Source organism: Miniopterus schreibersii, assembly GCF_964146895.1.
Source record: "Miniopterus schreibersii genome assembly, chromosome: 11".
Lineage (NCBI taxonomy): Eukaryota > Metazoa > Chordata > Mammalia > Chiroptera > Miniopteridae > Miniopterus > Miniopterus schreibersii.
Window position 1 is genome coordinate 29,411,046 of NC_138111.1, and position 17,145 is coordinate 29,428,190.

The window sequence follows — 17,145 nt, forward strand, 5'->3', positions numbered from 1 at the left end:
TCTATTGACCACTCCCACCCCATGAGACACACTGGCTTTCTGTTGAGGAATGTCCGTGTGCTGGTGTTTGGGTCAGGAAGGGGTTAACATCAGCCACACATTTTGCCTCAAACCAGCCTTTTCTTAGCACAGTCATAACCTTGGTGTTGGGCCCAGTCCCAACCATCAACCAATTTAAGCACAGCCTTATTAGTGCCACAGCATCAGTGGATCTGTGCAATAGAAATACCAGTGAGGTTGCCTCAGGTCCCTGAAAATCTGACCGTGCAGTGAGAGATTGTGTCACTGGAAAGGAAGACAGATCTTTTTCCATTTGCCATGTAAATATCACTGACTCCTAGTTTTCAGTCCGCTCTATCGTCAACCATTCTCTTCTGTTCTTTATCTTTACTTATCCGTAATGATTCAAACAGATTGCTGAAGGGGAGTTATTATAAATTGTTTTTTACTTATTAATAACAATATCAAAGACCATATTATAATTAGGTAGCAATTTTTAAATCACCAAAAAGCAGTCAATGAGTGATTATCATTGTCAGCACCATCGCTTCATCGTGGTCCTTAGCCACAGCTTATTTATGAAGGTATAATGTCTCCACAGTGTCATCATACACTCCTAGCAGAAAAGCGTTTTGAACATAAACAAATTACACTTACAAAAGTTCCTGAACAAAACACTTAAATATATTTTGAAATATATACAAAACTTAAAATCAAAAGATGATACACACACACACACACACACAAAACACACACATTTGCGTGTATGTATAAATATATATATAGGTACATTTTAATACATGTATATGAATATACAAGCTCCTTTTTTTTTTCTTTCTGCATCTCGGGAAAAATTTATATGTAACCATTTTGAAAACTATACTGGCTAAAGAATATACCTTTTGCCTCTAAATAGATTACAACTGAACCTGAGCGTTATTGACACAGTGAGAAGATAAGTCTACGGAGAACATCTAGACTACTCATAAAAACAGCAACCAGTACCCATGAATAAATAAACCAATAAAATACATACAAAGGTTTTGCGCAATGGTTGATCTCATACCTAGAGATTCTATAGAAGAAAAAAGGTAAGGATACAAAAGCGTTTCTTGTTCAGGGAGATCACAGTGCTTCAAGAAATATGTGAAGGAAAGAGTGGCCCTTCTGGACAAAGCATTGGTGGGATGAAATTCCTGGAGTGAAAGAGCGTGGGTGAAAACTTGGTCTTGTGAGTGAAAAACCACATGAAAGTCTAATGCAAACACCAGATGGCCTGAGAGAGAGAGGATGATTTTATAAGTCTTAGGAAGACACTGGACATTTGCAGGACACTTACGTTCCATCAGCTTTCTAGATTATTAAGGGAAAATCAAGTTTCAGTCTCTATTTCCTTTTTATAGAGTTCCTTCTAATAATACCGCTTCAGGCCAATCCTTTCAGAAGGAATAAATGCAGATTCGTTATCCAATAAAGTTAAAAAGATTTCCATTGGTTACTTTCTTCCTCTAAAGGGAATACTTATCTTGGGGATAACAGAGCACAGACATCAATAACTTTGCAGGAAACTTGAATTTGCACAACAGCTATAGACATCAGAAGTGGCCTTTGGGGGAAATAGTTGGAAACAAGGTTGGAAATTCCAACTCAATTTTTTTTCTACCCTAAACTTAGAATATAAGTCTTTCTTCTCAGTGCCATTTGTTCCCCATCTTTGGCCCCCACTGAAGACGTCCATCCCATTATCCTAAAAGGTTTTTGAAAATTATTCCTGGAGGTATTGCTCCTTCCCCCAGCTTCTATCTTTCCTCTTTCCCTCCCCAGCAGAGCGCAACCAGAATGGTGACCTGCCCTGGGTTTGCTGGCCCTTCGGAAAAGGTGGAAGAAGGGCACAGTTCCACTCACATGCATGAACTCCATCAAACTCCTGGGCGTTTTTTCTGAAATGTTTACACTACAGGCACCTGGAGCACACTGACTTTCCCTCTTCAAATATTTTGATTTTTTTTCCTGTTTGGTGGCTGCTGCCTCCTCCTTACTCCCTGACTTAGGTCAAGATAAATGAGTTTTCCACTAGGAAATCCATTTGAATCTCTGAGGTTTTGAACCCTAATCCATGATATCTAGTCTATTGACTTTGAGTTTTCAGGGGTTCACTTTACCCCTACCTTGACTTCGGCCTTCTACAGTTCTGTACCTTCATGAGCCATAAGAGTCCTCTGCCAACCTCTTAGCTGCCTCATTATACTACTTCCATATACATTTTGCAGATAAAAGATCAAATGGTAGAAACTTTTGACAAACTTTCCACAACCAGAGAAGAGAATGTGTATGTGGGAATTAATGATGTACTCATTCATTTTACTCTATAGAAATGCCCTCCAACACTGGACCTCTATTCATTCTTCCAAGATATCTCAGGAGAGCTTTCAGTCTGTGGTATTGGTTTCGATATAGAAATACTGAGAGAATAATCTGAGTAATCAGTTTCCAGTATGGTAGGATCTGGGAGTTTGGAGAGATCTTCTTTATCTATCACAGTCGTTAGAATGATATCAATAAAGATTTCTTCCTTAATATTATAGTGATAATACATTCTAAATGATATATTTTAAATCTAAAATTGAAATCTAAGGTATGACATGAAGGGACAGAACATGTTATGCTCAAAAAAATGAAATGCTTAAAGAACGTGCCTATCCTTAAAGTCTGAGCAAACCCCTTGAAGTGGTATTCTCCAGAATGGTATCAGTCCTTCTCAACTCCATGTGAATTAGTCTTAGTATAACATCACTTTTCTGCTTTCAACTAGTTGCAATAAGGGAAAGGACATTTGTTTTAAAATGAAGAGAAGGTAATCATGAAGTAGGAGCTTTGCCCCTAGCAGGCTTGACCTGGCAGAGAATGAGGACACCTGGGAAGGTAACGGTCAGGGGGTCAGAGGGAAGGATTTGCCAGAACGGACGAACTGTGCCTTCGCTCCTATGGACCATAGTCTCCAGACAGCAGAAACCTCAGTCACCCTGGTGCTTCTGAAGGCCCAGGGGACGCGCTCAGGTGGAGCCCTGTGTCTTCCTCCTCCACGATCTTGGCCAAAAGCATCAACCTCTGAAGAGTCTCAGTGCTGTTAGAGACTTCCTGGCTAGGAGTGACTGCCTGCTGTGGACAAAAGGTAAAAACAAACAACATAAGAACAAATCAAAGAGGCCACTTACTCAGGGAGCTAGACAGCTAAACCAGCCCACACTTCCACAAAACAACAGTAGCTTAACAGACTTCTTAAAATCATGTTCTTTGGGGAGGGGGGTTATTTAATAAAGTTAAAGACACAATGCAGTTTTACAAGGCATTTTTTCTTCAACTGTGTCATTTACTGTTTTGCTTAAGGGGAAAAAGTCTTTTATATTCTTGCCAACAAGAGAAGTAGGGGGAGGACAACGAAGGAATGTTATATTTTGGATTCTTCTCTGGATAACCCGAAATGAAAGAATTGGCAGAATGATATGGAAATAATGGCAGATAGTCCTGCTGGCCCCACACTGGACTCTATCTTGAAAGGTCTGTTTATTAGATTATGCAAAGGCTCTTAAAAATTCAAAGAACTCGTCCTTTGACAAACCATTTTCCGTCATCTGGTTAGGATTGCTGGGCCAGCTAGCTCAGATCTGCATTTCCTCCCCATGTGCTCTGCAAACCATGGGAGGAGAGGTCATTATTTTGCAGGAGTCAGGAATGAAATGCAATTACGGGGCCCGCGCAGGACGGATGATACCGTCCCCCGGCCGGCCAGCCGGCATACAAGGCTGCTTGTCTGAGTTCAGGGGCTGCTGATTGAATTTCGCCAGGAATATGCTATAAGGGCCTTATCGGCCAGCTCTTCTCGTCTGTTTATTTAGAAAGAAACCATTGTGTGATGTGGTTATTCCAACGAGGCCTGCAGAGCAAGTGCTGCCTTTGACATGATGAATCGGCAGTGCGCTCGGGGTCCGCGCGGGTCCCAGAGGCCCGCTGCCCGGGAGGGGAAGGCTCAGGCCGGGCCCCTGCGCCTCTGAAAGCCAAGTCGGCAGATCTGGAGCTGGAGAAAGAATTTGCTGTCCTCGGTCTTAGCCCATCATATTTTGGTGGGGGAGAGTTTATACTCAGAAATCCAGTGTGTTGGAATGCTGGAATAACAGTAATTTTTGGTAATTTGCCTGGGTTTGCATTTGTGCTTTCTTTGGCCTAATCTGCTTAATTGAGACCTGAACTCTGGCTGGCCGCCAGCATCCACAGGCCATGTGGGCACCAGATCCATTTACCTCTATTTCTGTCGACTGAAAAATGACATTCCTCCCACTCTGTTAGCCTCTCACCCAGGGGAAAGTCATATATTGAAACGACTTGCCTGAAAGTAAATTAAAACTCGAAATAAATATAGGGAGCAAAAGTATCTGTTTTCACACTTATCCCTCATTCTTTAAAGACTGAGATGTGTTAACAAACACCCCATCCGAAAAGAAAATCAATAGTGAGCAAAAACTGATTGTTATTGACCAGAAGAGGGTTTACTTTGAAAGAAACATTCAAACACATATTGACATACCTGCCTCCACGTTCAGACAGCAAGAGGAACCCCAGGCAAGTGTCTTGCAACATCACTTAACTCTAGAAAAGGAGAGAAACGTGCACAGTGGAGCCTCACACGAGACAGAGTGAAGGATCTGTTTTAGAGATGCAAGCAAGGTGCTCAGAGAGGAAGTTCATTCTGTTCTGGGAGTTGGGGAAGATTCATGGAGGGGCCCCTTCTGAACTGAAACCCTCTCCCACCCATAGCAGCCTCACACACATGCACTGCACAAACAGCACAAAATGGAACACTGTTTTCACTTCCCAGTGGGTCAGAACATATTTGTATATGTGTACACATGTGTTTATATGTGTGCATATATATGCGTATATACATACAGACAGAAACTGCTGGTTTTTTAAAAATACTATCTTTAAAATTGTACCTCTTTTAAATTGTTGAGACACTGTGATAAATTTATTAGAAAAAAATAGTGGACAATTAATGGAGATATATATTCAACAATTTTGTATAATGCAAGTTAACTATACTTAAAAATATGTACTATAAATTAACTATATTTAAATATGTAGAACATATAAGCATGTATTTGCCATTATTGATTAGGTTTATATATTTTTATTGAGAGAATACACATAATATTTCAGTGTCTATGGCTATAGGCAATAAGAGAAACTGTTAACTTTCTGTTAACTTCTTTTTTTTCTTTCAGCAACACTACTACAAGGGTAATCAGCTTCGCTTTCAAATAATATGGTTGGAAACACGGGTGGCGTTTTCATGTTTCTTGACTTCTGTGAGAATGATATTGTTCGATTTGCACTATACTGTGCTTTACTGCCCCGCAAGACATTCCCTCGGGCCTTGGAAGAGCCTGCTTGTGCCGTGCGCCGGCCAGAGCCCCTGAGTTCCTCCCCCCGGGCACCCCTGCCGGCCGAGAGAACGCTCTGCCCCGGGGCTGAAGGGCGTGGGAGAGAACACCCGAGAGCCGCGGAGGCTTCCCTTCCTGTGTTAAACAGAGTAGTGAACATGCATGAACGTGAAGGCTGCTTGAGTTTGGGGAAAGACCTTCCCAAAAGGCTCAGGAGGAAGTTCTTTGCGCTCACACAAAGCGGGTAGTGATGCCTGTTTCCACCGTCATACAGGAAAACATCATAATTCACCCAGCATTGGAGAGAATATTCAGAAGCGGGGTAATTAGTACCAGACTAAACACTGCTCTGGTCCCTCCTAACAAATCTTAAAATCAAGTCCTCAAAGGATCAAACTGTCTCCAAGTAACTCAACAGCATCCCAGAGAAAAGATCGAGAATATGTTTTTAAATGTTGGGAGAATATCCAGCACCCAAAAAGGTAAAATTCACCGTGTCTTACATCCAATCAAGAGTTACAAGGAATGTGAAGAAGCCAGAAAATGTAAACCATAATGAGGGGGAAAGTAAGTCAAAAGACTATGCATTGCAAAAGGAAAGACTGGCAAACTTGGAAACAGCCAGAGCCACTCTCTGAAGTAAAACAGAGAGAGAAAAACAGCAAAACAAATAAAAAAGTGAAAGCAACAAACAGCATCAGTGAGGTGTGAGATCACATCAAGTGATGCAATGTACACATAACTGAAGCTCTAAAGGACGTGGGAGAGTTTGAAGAAATAATGTCTGAAATATTTTCAAATAAATAAAATACTGTAAATCCACAGATCCAAGAATCTCAATGAACACAAAACAAGAGAAACCTGCAGAAAAACACACCAGGGTATAGCATGATAAAATAGCTCGCAAAATACGTAAAAAACACAGGGCGTCCCCCCAGAAAGGTATACACACTTTGAATAATTATTAATTACAGTGGGTTAAATCTGCAAAGAAAGAAACATCAACTGAACTATCAGCCGTAAAGTGTGTATACATTTTTGAGGGACACCCTATACATTCGGAAAAGATTTTTCATTGAAAACAGTGTAAGTAAAAAGACAGTGGAAAAATGTTTTTAAAGTACTGAAGGGAAAAAACTGTCAACCTAGTCTGTCACCAAAAAACATTTTTTAAATGAAGAAAATAATTTTTAAGTACAGAAAAGCTTTGAAAAAAATGTATTATCAGCACCTTGAGTCAGAAGGAAAATGGTATCAATAGAAATATAAATCTATAAAAGAATAAAGAATGCCACAAATTATAACTATGTGGATTAGTATATAATAGTTTCCTTATTTAAATTTAATTAAAATATCATTGTTTAAACAAAAATAATTACAAAATCATGTGGGGTTTATAATATTGGTAGAAGTAAAATGTATGATGACAATTACGGGAGGGGAGAAGTGGAATTACCTAGGACAGAGTTCTTACAGTATATGTAAATATACCATCTGGAAAAGGTAGACTGTGGCAACTTAAAGATGCATACTATAAACCCGAAAGCACCCACTAAAACACCAAAACAGAGTTACTGCTAAGTTAGTAAAGAAGACAAAGTGAAATTAAAAATATGAAAGAAGGCAAAAAACGAGGAAAAGGGGAACAAAAATAGGATAAGTAGAAATCAAATAGCAAAACAGATTTTAATTTAACCCATAGTAATAACCACATGAAATGTAAATGGCTTAAATACCCTAATTAATGAGCAAAATTTGCTAGATTGGATAAAAAAAAATCAAGACCCAAATATATTCTGTATATAAGATGTAGCATTACATACAGTGTAATGGAATTTAATACATACTCATATAAACAAAAAGATACACTGACTAAAGGAAAATGGATGGAAAAAGTTATATTATGCTAACACTAACCAAAGCTGCAAGTAGAAATAGATAATCCACAATTATAACTGGAGATGCCAGTATCACTCTTTTATTAATTAATAGAGCAAGTAGATAGAAAATCGGCAATGAAATAGAAGACTTGAATAACACTGTCAACTGACTTGCCCGAACTGACGTTTACAGAAGGACCACTCAACAACAGCAGAAAATACATTCTTTTAAATTTATGGAGCAATCACCAAAAGACACCATGTTGCGGGCCATAAAGCAAGTCTCAACATAAAGGGATGCAAGTCATACAAAATCTTATCTCCGATCACAAGGGAATTAAATTAAAAATAAATAACAAAAATATCTGCGGGGAAAAAGGATAGAAAGAAGACTATAAGTTCATATTCTTTTAAATTTTAAAAGGTAATAAGGCATAATCCATGGAAGACATAACTGATGAGCTGAACTTTATTAAAATTGACATTTTCTGCTATGTGAAAAACACTCTCAAGAGAATAAAAGGACAGGCCACAGACTGGAAGAAACTATTCGTAAAAGACATATTTGATAAAGAACTGTTATCCAAAATATACAAAGAACTCTTAAAACCCAACAATAAGAAAGCAAACAACCCAATTAAAAAAATAAGCCAAAGACCTTAAGGGATACCTCACTAAAGATGTGCAGACGGCAAATAACTATATGAAAAGGTGCTCCATAGCATGTCATCAGGGAAATGCAAATTAAAACAACCATGAGATACCAATGCACACCTGTTGGAATGGCCAGTCCCCAGAACACTGAGAGCACCAAATGCTGGGGAGCGCGTGAGCAACTGACACTCTCGTTTGTTGCTGGTAGGCATGCAGAATGGCACAGCCACCGTGGAAGACAGGCAGTTTCCTACCAAACTAAACACACTCTTACCATATGATCCAGTAATCACGCTCCTTGGTATTTACTCAAGAGTCAAAAAGTTAGGTCCATACAAAAACCTACACACAGATGTTTATAACCCTTTTATTCATGATCGCCAAACCTTGGAAGCGACTCCCAGCTGCCAGCAGCGAAGCAAAAATAAAAAATAAAAATAAAAAAGCAGAGAAGATGGGAATCAAACCCAAACGTCACTCAGGACCTGGCACACCAGTGTCTGGTATGATTATTATTCTGTTATTGCCCAGCCTTTCTCCCATGGAATTCTTTCAGCTTTACACTCTGCTTCACCTCTGTAGACAGCACTGGCCTTCCTTCTGCAAAGGAGCTGTCACCAGGTCATCACCTGTGCCTCTGGGATACCTCTGAACGGTATCTGAGACTGGACTGTTTGGGCTCAGTTGGTGGTTACACCACACAGTAGCCGTGTCACCTTGGACAAGTTACTTAAATTCTCTGGGTTTCAGTTTCTTTATCTGTAGAGTAGGAGCATTAATAGTATTTATACCAGGGTTGTAATGAGGATTATGTAAGATAGTACTTAGTAGATGTAAAATGCTTAGATGTAAGATGTAATGCTTAATGTAAATTTTTAAACAGTGCTTGGTACATAGTAAGCTACATATAAATTTTAGCTACCATTGTTATTAACAACTTGATTAAGTTTACTCTATTAACACCCAAAATTTTCATATTGGTTCTTGTCACTGTAGAGCTGGCCCCTTAGAAATGGAGCATTATATGATAGCTACTTGTGATCTCCTGTAGAATTGGATTTTAAACATCCAAAGATATAACTTAGAATAATTAATTTGTTTTATTTTCATGCCTTCCGCTTCTCTCTCTGCCTCCTTCATTTCTTATTTTTCTATTATTGTTCAGTACAATTAAGATAAAAATTACCCACATCTGTTATTTATCTTTTCATCCTGGGGCAAGGCAAATGTGTATAGTTCCCTCAAGATAACAGGAACCATATGGAGCCCATGGAATTATCAGTTTACAAATTCAAACTTTTCCAAAGATCGTCCACAAGCAGCCCAGGGATCTTGGGTGAAAGAGTTTGCATTGTGATGTTTATATTCAGCAAACATAATGGTGTAAAACATGCTTACAGCTGGTGCCTCATCAGAGTGAAGGGGTTTAAAAGTGGTTCTGAGTGGTTCTCAAACTCTGCTATATATTAGAATTGCTTTGGGTGCTTTTAAAAATCCCTATATTCATGTCACTCCCCACACAAATTAAATTAGAATCTGTTGGGTAAAACCAGTGGCATTATGTGTGTTTGTTTGTTTGTTTGTTTGTTTGTTTAATTTTCAAGGAAATTCCTTTGTCTAGGAAAGTAGGAGACACAGCAAGAGCTTTTGAAAAAAAATGTTTGCATTATTTGGCCACTATAAGGGACATACTAAAAGACCAAAACACACCTTCACTTGGAGCCATTTCTACATTCCCATTAGTGATGCACATGTTTGGGTAAAAATGTCAGCCTACTCGAATCCTAACGAGCAGCCGTGCAGTGCTATCCCCCAATAGCATCCTTCTCAAAAACTGCAAACACTGATTAACTAGGCCCAGAGAATTTAATCTAATCTTGCTGGGGGGGGGGGGGGGGGGTAGGGAGAGGAAGAAGAAGAAGAAGACGAAGAAAGAAACTCAATCCATTTGTCCAATTTTCAAGTCAATTGCTATTCATTCAACAAGTTACATCCTGGGCTTAGCCCAAGCTCTGTGTCTGTTACGCTTAATTGCATACAGTTGGCCTTCAAACAGAGATCAGAAGGTGACACACAAGGTACGTTTCGGGCACCAGCTGGCTCCAATTCAGTGTCCTGGAAAGAGCCTTGCCGAACAGTGGGTCACTTTTTAGAGATGGCCCACTGGACGCCGCTTGGAAGACAATTTGCTTTGATCTCGAAGGGCATTTCCACTCTCATGAAAATCTCTGGGTCCTGAAGCTCCCTACAATGGTGTTAGTGTCTGTAGAATCTTTTCCCATGTTGCCTTCCTATTGCAGAGAAACAGTGAGGCACTTGAATTTCTTATGAAGAGCTGTGTTACCACCTGGATCCCTCATCTTGTTGTTGTTTTTAATAGAAATAATATTTCAAACAATAACTCCCCTTTGCTATGTAGAACCAGCTTCTGATTTGTTCAGATTAGTGATTTTAGTGATTACAAGTTATTTGTAAAATGAGAAATTGTTTGGAAATAATATACCTAAAGCTATTTCTAGTTCTTAGTCTAAGATTGATTTTGAGCCTTCAGCATTAGTGTCACATCGTGTTGCTGAAGTCAGACAAAGTTCAAGTACCAATTTCACAACTTCTCTTGTGCACCTTACTCATTCTTTCTGGTCTTCAATTTCTGCACCTCCAAAAAGGAACTTATCATTACACTTGCTCCTTAGGTCTAGAGAGTCGGAGGGCTAAAAGCATGGCTTCTGGGATCAGGCTGCCTGGCCTGAACCCCCGCCCTAGTAGAATTAGCTATGTCTCTCTGAACACGTAACATTCTCATGTTTCATTTTCATCACTTGTAAAATTGGGATGTTAACAATGAGCATTTCATCAAGTGACCATGCGAATTAAATGGTAGTGTGCGTTAAACTTAGCACAGAACCTGGCAAATAATAAACATTGAAAAAGAAAATCATTTCGGTCATCATCATATCATCAGTGTAAAATGAGACTGCATAAATAACTTGTAGACACCTGAGACATGAACCCTCTCATCCATCCTAGTCTCCTCTTATTTCCAAGGCTACTAAGTCCCCAAGGCCTTCTGAACCCCGTAACGACAAGGATAACTTGCTTATCTTTCAGCCTCCAACAACTAGACACATTCCTGGTGCTCAATAAATACTTAGGGGCTAACTAAAAAAAAAAATTCTGACAATTACTCTATGGAATATTATGGGCACTGTCCAAGTCAAGGTTTATGCAAATAAAACAGAATCATATATGACTAAAAACCTGTCATGGGCTTGGATGTTTGTTTGGGAAAACTGTCTCACAGGTGGTAACTCAAGAACCTGTGTTCCTTGTTTCTTACATGGTCTGGCCTTATTGTTCATTCAACCAACCAACACTGTCTCAATATAGATCACCAGGCTAAACTCTGGGAATTCAGCAGTGGACAGACCGCGAATCCAGACAAGATCCGGCCTGCATGGAGCATACATTCTAGTCAATGGAAACATACAAGAAACAAGGAGATAATAACTGAAATAATTTCAGATGACATTAAGTGCTATTAAGAGACTAAAACACACAAATGAGCTGGAAAGTGCCTGGGGTGAGGGCCACATAGGTTTCGTGGTGAGGAAAAGCCTTACTGAAGAGATAACATTTAAGCTGAGGTCTGAATTCAAGAAGGGGCCACCTTAATATAGATGGTGTTAAAACATATATTAAGAGATCCTGGGAAGGTCATGTCATCCAAGTCAGGGCAAACAGCAGATGCAAAGGTCCTGGCACAAGAAAATCTTGCTGTTGTGTTCATCTGGATGAAAGAGGACAGTGGCTTATACAAGTGACAGGACATGGTCAAATTCCAGGTAAAACTCAGAAATAGAATCAACAGGACAGGCTGATGCATTGGATATGGAGGGACTAGGAAAATAGACAAGAACCTCCCAGGTTTTCGGTCTGCTTAACTGGTGAATGGTAGCCCCATTTTCCAAACTGGAAACATCTGACATTTGACCTGAGTAAGATATGAAAGACAAAAAGGACCCAACCAAACATTTATGTGAAAAATTTTGGGGGTAAAAAAAGAAACAACAAGTGATGAGGCTTAAAGAATGAAAAGCGCTTGGTGTGCTTGTGGAACAGAAAGCAGGCCAATGTGACTAGGCTGAGAATTTATTAGCTTGTTCGTTTTAACAAGAAAAAAAGATAATTTTTATTTGCCATCATTAATCCTGTAAGAATTAATTAAAGTACTCATATGATGAAAGCAACAGGAGATGTTATCCTTCTTAAAACTTGCTGAAACTGTTTTATAATAGAAAAACATTCAACTGTGAGGTAAGTGATTTAAAGTTATTTTGAGGAATCAGACAGTTCTAAATCATTTTGGTACATTTTATCATGACCTCAAGTAAGGCAGGCATATGAACTGTTGCATACACTTTAACAAGAATAAAAAAGTATTCAGTTCAAGTCCTTATCTACTAGAAAGAGAATCTCTACTAGAAAATAAATTCTTCAAGTAATTAAAATTTGATATTTGAATCCAAGAGTCAGCAAAATCTTACTTTAGTTTATCTATTGTATTTCACAGTGTTGGCCAGAATTTAGCTGTGTTGAAATACTTACTAGTTGAAACTATAGGGCAAAACCCTACAGAACAAGTGGAGTACTGAAAATTATACCACTGGGCCTGAAGCCATAGAACAAGACAGGGAATCGATGAGGAGAGTCTACAGGTTAATTTCGGGTGTGGAGGGACCTGATTGGCATGAAATACAGCCACCAAACCTTTGTGCCACATCTTCTGCTGTGTTAGTGCAGTCCCTGCCTGAGTCGGTTTCTGCTGTAATGGATTATTTTTGGCATGAGTACCCACTCTCATGTTCTAAATAAATATGTTCAGACTTCTCCCCTTCTCTTTAAGTCTAATGTTTCTCTGGTCTAATGTAGACCGTCACAATATTTTGTATTCATAGAAAACCTTTTCTTCATGAGATTTCAAGTACTAGAGCAGAATAAATGACTCTAATAATTTCCCCAGGTCCCTGAAGTCCCAGATGCACTGGAGCTTGCAGCATTCCCAGAGCACTGGGCCAGTTCAGACTCTATTTTGCTTCCATCCTACCCTCACTCTTTTATATTAGAAAATATGCTGAAGAACTGTGGACCACACATTTTTTTCCAAGAAGTTTTTTTCCACAAAGGTAAGTGTCCATGGAAGTTCCCTTCCTATCTGAAACCTTTTCTTATCCTTCCCCCAGCCCTACCCCCGCCCCAGTCCCCCCAGCGGAATTTACAACTTCCTCCCTTTCAACCTCCACTTTACCCTGTTCAAACCTCTACCATGGCTTAGTTAGGACTATGAGCTTTGGAATTAGAAAGTCCTGGTTGTGTACATTCAGGTCTCAGTGCGGTCAGTGAAAACATACGTAACAATTGACTGACCACAGAAATTATAATAAAGATCATAAGAGACAATTAGGTTAAAAAAACCCTCTTAGGATAGTACCTGGTTCGTGGGAAGCGATCAGTCACTGATAGCCATCGACAGCAGCAATCCCAGAAGTAGCAGTGTTTTCATCATCATCATTCTCACTACGAGGTCAATTTCATAGCTTTTTGCATGTACTTTCTCTGCAAGGTTGTTTCTTAGCCCATAATGACCAGGCCTTGTTATTGACCTTGTTTTCCAGCTGCCAAACACAGGACCTTCATAAATGTTGATTGAATTTATGAATGAACTACTTTTGCCCATAGTTAGTATTTTCAGTGTTTTTTCTGCTTTCTAGACAACTTATAATCTTCAAACAATCAACAAGTGGCAGTTTAGTCTCAGTTCCAACTTTCTTTCCCTTGCCAGCTGTTTATCCAAACAGTGGGTGACACTGACAGATTTGAAATTCAGCTCAGGCCAAAAAGATAAGTCAAATGAACTCACTGTCAGGGGAGAAGAGAAGAGCTTGGAAGAAGAGCTTTACTTGTGGTTAAATAAAATCAACCATTCCTTGGTAATCAAAACCTTCTGTTTATTCCTGTTTCATTTTATCTGAGTTGCAATATCTTTAAGTTTAGTTAAACTTATAATTTTATTTGTGCATTGATAAAATCTCATAGAATTTCAATGAGATGAGATTTAAAGACCCTGAGTAGATTCAATGCAATGTATGAATTTCCTCTGTAGCACCTTGAGTAAGTGCTTCACTGAGCTTCCATTTAATGAGGTCCCCACTGCATTCTTAGAGATACTGTTTATTAACAGCTATAAGAAATGTAAGCTACATGATTGCCAGGTATTTACTAAATGACAGGCACTTTCTAGATGCTTTACTATGTTATTCATAATTCTCAGGGCAGTTATTCATAATTCTGAGAAGCATACATATAGCTACAGAATCAGGAATACTTTAGTTGCAAGTAAGAGAATATTTGACTTCAGTAGCTTAAGCATTAATTATCTCATATGACAAGAAGTACAAAAATGGACAGCCAAGGACTCATTTAGCAATTCCAAGGGGTTACCAAGGACTCTTCAGGGTCTTTCCAGCCATCCCTTCTGTCATCTTTAGCACATTGGTTTCATCCTATGAATGTCACCTCATGGATTCAAGATGCTGCCAATTCTCCAGGAACCATGTCCACCAGCAGCAGCCCAAGTGGGAAAGGAGAGATAAACGCCATTCTCCTCTTGAGGCTCTACCTTAAACCTTCCCTTTCCATTTCTTTGGCTAGACGTGTTTATTATTCCTGCTTTCCCTAGAGCACTCATGGAAATTGTTATTGCTATTTTACATCAATCAGAATGTGTCTGCTGGGCCTGGATCTTCCCTGAAATTGAGAGATTCTGCCAACTGTCTGAACCTCAAAGCTAGGTCCTGTCTGTAGAGAAGATATTAAATGCTCTTTGGTTAGAAATGAGCTACATCATAATTATTATTATCCATTTATGGCTTAAAAAAAGATGCTCAGAGAAGTTAAACAATATTTTCAGGATTACACAGATCACAAGTGGAATATAGGATTTCAATATTCAAGAACACCAAAAAATTAAGGAATCCATAGAATATCTGAGGCTTGCAAAAAAGAGGACAATCCCTCAGGATCAGTGCATTCCTGATAAAACAAATGAGAAGAGTAAAGATAAAAAGCATTTTTTTACATGCCCACTATAAGCCAAGCACTGTTACTTATATTGTCCCAGTAAGACTTAGAGAAGGGACCAGACAGGTTAGGTAATCAGCTGGAGATCACACAGTATTTCAGTGTGGTGCATGAATTTGAAACCAGATATTCTAATTCCATACCTCATGACCTTTGCATGTTGCTTCTCTGTCCTTTTGTATAAACACACAAGATGGGCTGTCTTGAATAAAAATGGACTCCATGAGCTGCAAAGTACAAAATCAACCAAAGGATTGCTGGGAGGAGGAAGGTAGAGAGTAAGTAGTTACCCAAGGATCCCTTCATTCCTCTAATTGCCTGTCTTCTACTTTCAGTTTGCATTGACTGTCCAGCTGCCCATTGATCTGGTCCCTCAGAAACAAGTCTGCTGTTGCCATTTTCCCATAAACCTGTCACAATTCAAATTCTTACTTATTTAAAAGGAGCCATACATTTACAGCCACAGGAGCAACTTGGTGGCTGTGGGTGGTGTCAGGGCAGGTAGAGTGACCCAAATCCCCTAAATTATATGGCCACCCTCATCTTCTGTCCTGACAGTCTTCCTCTGCGATGTTGTCTGGGTCTGAAAGTGGAAATTAATTTTGAGCTGAGACCTGCTAATAACCACTTCTGCAAAGCTCTGACTGTCACATGCAATTCTCTGGGTGGAAATTCTTCATAACCAGGAATAATATAAGTGATAAGAAGTTCAAAAGAGCAAACCTCAAAGTATCTTTCCAGAAGTTTCTATTGGGAGTAAGAATGAGGAACACCAGCTTTGCCACTTACTGGCTTGAGATTATCAACTTACTTAATTTCTGCAAATTCCTTATTTGTCAAAACTAGGCTGACAAAGGTGACCTCTGAAGTGTCTGTGGGCTTCAAGCGAGGTGCAGCTCAGCACACACAGGTGCATGTGCCCCCCCGGGTTCCCTTCTGAATTGGCACATTTCCACCCACTTGAACCAGGACTAAAGAGCTTACCTGCTCCAAGGCCGGGCATCTAAAGCCCAGCATTACAGTGAAGAAAGGCAAGTAAATCCAAAGGCGCCTTTACCATTTGGTAGTCATCAAACTCGAGCCCCCGGTGTCGAAGGTCAGATTCTGACATTACTGCTAAGGGAAGCCAGTTGCCTAGAAGTGGAAAAACTGCCTGGCAATTAAGAAAATTTATAGATATTTCTCAAAACTCCTTGGGGCCTGGGTAGGGAGAAAGGGGAGGATGGGGTAGTGGTATGTATTTTATCAAAAGCTCAACTAAATCCAGATCCAATTAGCATCACTGCTCAGAGATATAAAAAGACAGGGAGGCAATGAAAAGGCCGAAGGAAGCTTTAGCAAGGTTTTTCCAGTTGGAACAGCAGCCACGCCTGCATTCTGTGTTTCCTTTCTCTGTCCGCTCCGGCCAGCCCCCAGGGTCAGAGGGAGACTCATCCACCCCTGGCTTGTTTTTATCCTCAGGCCCCAAAGGAAAGATCTAAGCGAGAGACGTTTTTTCAAACTTGGATAGGGTCTCACTCTGTAATCCAGAAAGCAGATGTTTGTGACTCAATCTTGGAAGTAAATGTCACTTTAAAAAATTTATTTATTTATCTACTTATGTATCTATTTCCTTATTAATTGTCATTTTAAAATGTATCTGTTTATTTATTTTTACTAAGATTTGTGCACAATTTAAATATGTCCTACCCAGGAAATATTTCTATTCAGGGTTTCACTTTGGCTTCATTTTTCCTTCTTTGCATAGATTTCCAACTTAATAGGGGATGGCTGGATACTATAACTTTTTGGCAGAAATCTCCAAAAAAGGAAAAGGGGAAGTTCTTTTCCAGGGCCGAATTGTTTGCGCTCTTTGTCTTGACAGTGCCACCTGACCCCCTGGGAAGGGTTGGGTTTCCCCACATCCATCACGCCCGCAGAGGCCGTGTCAGGAGCCGCAGGGCCCCTTCCTCGCCCCGCTATGGCTGATTATCCACTACATTGTGCGCCGGGGACCGGGGCCTGTGACGGAAAAGGTACATTCCTGCCCGGCCGCT

At 39.7% G+C, this 17,145-nt stretch overlaps 1 long non-coding RNA gene across 1 annotated transcript in view; it reads right to left on the bottom strand.

Annotated features, from left to right (window-relative positions):
* Positions 1-491: 491 nt before the first annotated feature.
* LOC308563778 overlaps positions 492-17,145 on the bottom strand; it is a 47,446-nt gene continuing 30,792 nt past the window's right edge. Inside the window, exons 2-3 of the long non-coding RNA XR_013999843.1 lie at positions 4,583-4,644; positions 492-3,159 (exon numbers count right to left, since the gene is read on the bottom strand). This is a non-coding gene — a long non-coding RNA (uncharacterized lncRNA). The remainder of the gene's footprint in view (positions 3,160-4,582; positions 4,645-17,145) is intronic.